The sequence below is a fragment of the Hipposideros armiger genome, unplaced genomic scaffold, assembly GCF_001890085.2.
Source record: "Hipposideros armiger isolate ML-2016 unplaced genomic scaffold, ASM189008v1 scaffold_685, whole genome shotgun sequence".
Lineage (NCBI taxonomy): Eukaryota > Metazoa > Chordata > Mammalia > Chiroptera > Hipposideridae > Hipposideros > Hipposideros armiger.
The window spans coordinates 170,122-172,808 of record NW_017732035.1 but is presented as its reverse complement, the minus strand read 5'-3'; the positions used below and the strand labels follow the sequence as shown (position 1 = coordinate 172,808).

The 2,687-nt window shown below is 62.4% G+C and overlaps 1 protein-coding gene across 3 annotated transcripts in view; it reads left to right on the top strand.

Annotated features, from left to right (window-relative positions):
* Positions 1–1,125: 1,125 nt before the first annotated feature.
* Positions 1,126–2,687, top strand: part of CAMK2B (calcium/calmodulin dependent protein kinase II beta) — a 25,935-nt gene continuing 24,373 nt past the window's right edge. For all 3 annotated transcript variants that reach the window (XM_019626576.1, XM_019626574.1, XM_019626575.1), the window contains exon 1: positions 1,126–1,185. The gene's annotated coding sequence lies outside the window, so the exon portion shown is untranslated. The remainder of the gene's footprint in view (positions 1,186–2,687) is intronic.

The window sequence follows — 2,687 nt, the reverse complement described above, 5'->3', positions numbered from 1 at the left end:
CTCCTGGTCCCCATGTGCACACGTGCGCGCGCGCGCACGCACACACACACACGTGTGCAGTTGCAGGAGCCCTGCCTCCCGGTGGCTTGCCTGCTCTGAGCCTCAGCTGCCACCAGTGGCAACGTGAGACCGCAAGGTCCTCACTCCCAGGGTTGCTGGGGGTCCCACGAGATCACAGGGCAGGCGTCTGGCCTGGAGTGGGGGCGTGCCGACCCAACACACCCTCAGTTTCGTTTTCCTCCAACACTAAGAGCCCACCACGCCAGGGTCACCCATCCAGCAGTGCCCGCGCCCAAGGTCGTCCTCGCCACGGGCCAGCCCAGCCCTGAGTTCTGGGCACAAATATGAGGCTGACCCGTGCCCCCCTTAGAAGATTGATGGAAACTGGATGCAGAGGGGGAACCACAGCACATGGGGCCAGCGCAGCTGCCGTGAGCAGTGCCCCTCCAGCTCTGGACCCCTCAGGCAGGAAGCTCTAGATGGGAGTCTTCCCGTGATCCAGAGCTTGCCGGGCCGGGCGAGGGCCTGGGCAGGTCCTGGGAGTCCCTCCCTGCTTCATGTCTGTCCTTGCCCCTGCTAGCCGTCTGTGCACACCCACATTTCCCAGCCGGGGGACCCTGGACAGCCTGGACCCTTCCTGGGCTTGCAGAGGCCCTGCAAGCACGGGCTCCAGGTCTGACACAGCACGAGGGCATGTGGACAGATATCCGCTGTCCTCCTGGAGCTGGGACTCTCGACACCCGCGACCTCACTCGCCAGCGAGGCCCATCCAGGCACCGGCTCTTTGGCCCCTTTGCTCTGGCCCCGGGGCTGGGGGCGGAGCAGACCTTCTCAGCCTGGAACTAGAATCCCAGGCCTGGGTGACAGTGTACGGGCCCTGACCCACCTCCCGTGCGGCCGCTCTGGCATGTCGCTGAGCCCGTGACCCACTCTCTGAGCTTGAGTGCCAGTGTCGTGGAGTGGGGACTCAAATGTTAAATGCCACCATGAGTGAGCAAGCGCCAGGGCAGCCGTCTGTCCTGGGGACGGTGGCGATAGGACAGGGGTGCTGCTGGCGGAGTCGGGGTGGGGGTGACACGGGCCTCTGGAATCTGTGACTTCTGTGTGCTTTTCCCACAGGGTCACTGGTGGGGAGCTCTTTGAGGACATCGTGGCGAGAGAGTACTACAGCGAGGCAGATGCCAGGTGGGTGCAGCCCTCGCCATCCTGCCCCCTCTTCTCCCGCCCGCCCGGCCCTGACTCAGCCCCACGCCTGTCCCTCTGGCCCACGTCTGCTGCTGTGCACGTGGTCGCCAACATGGGCCGGGTGGACAGTCAGCGTCCGGAGGTGTCTGTCTGCCCACCCAGCCCTGCTGGGAGCCCTCTGAGCAGGTCAAAGAGCAGGGGACAGTTCTTGTGTCCTCGACCAGCACGAAGGCACAGCCCACGTCGGGGAGGCCCCAGGCCACCTCATTTTCCCCCCGGGGGGGGGCAGTGGCCCACAGAAGGGTGCTCTCCTCGGGGTGTCTGGTGGCAGGAGGACAATGGTGTGGTCATGGGTGTCGTCTTGCTCTGCCCTTGGATGTCAGTCCATGGTCCCCCACAGGCACCCGGGCTGTCTGTCTCGGAGGCAGAAAAGGAAGGTAGCTGTCCTCCTGGGACCCCCCGTGTGGGGGCTGGAGGGACAGGGGCACCCTCCAGCTGGCCTTCCCTGGGGCCCCCTAGACCGTCCTTCCTGCTGGGGTCAGCCCTCCCCAGGGGATGAAGGGGGCTGCTGGCCTCAGAGATGCTGTCTGCAGCATGGCTGCTGGGGGGTGGCAGGACCCCTACCTGGAAGAGTGGGCCACGGTGGCCTGCTGTGTCCCATGCTTGTGGGCCAGATGCCACCCTGATCTGTGACAGGAATGTCACTCCTGACAGTGTTCTCAGCTTGGAGACAGCTGAGGGCGGTCACCTCTTGCCCTGCCCACCTGGTGCAGGAGACGTGCATTTTTTCAAAAAAGGCAGATAGCGCCCCTCTCTAGGCGGTGGAATTATGGATGCTTTTTCATTTTTTTCATCTTCTTTGTCTATTTTTAAAGTTTTCTTTAATGAATATGTATTACTTTTCTAATCAAGAAAAATGAATATAATTTTTAAAAGTAGCTTTTTGTGACTTGCTTCTGCACCCACAGGCAACCTTGCCTGTCGGAAAGGCCCGAGTCCCTGTGAGGTGTGAACTAGATGTGCCGGTCCTGGTGCCCCCACCCAGGGCCCCACAGAGCTGGGCAGCCGGAGGGGGATGCCGGCAGAGGCGGGGGTCCTGGATGGGGAAGGGAGGGGCTTCAGGTCCCCACCCCCAAGCCAGACCTCCCTGAGGGTTGAGGGACACTGGCTGAGTTTCTGAGGCTCCTTGAGGAAGGACTTTGATTTTGCAAACAGCCTGCGAGTGGCCTGTCCTCTTCTAGAGAAGGAAGACGCTGGTTTTATTTTCTCCTTACAAGGAAGGTAGACAGGATCAGAGCCACTTCGTCCTGCTGGGCCGTGTAGGGTGGGAATGTTTGGAGGTGGGTGCCTGCCTGCTGGGAGGCCAGGACTCCTGGGCGCAGGCCATCCTAACATCTGCCAGGGCAGGGGGCTCTGGGGTGACAGATGCAAGCCAGGCCAGGAGAGGAGTGTCCCGCTGTCCGTCCCCAGATCGGACTTCATGGCCAACGGCCGGTGGTGCC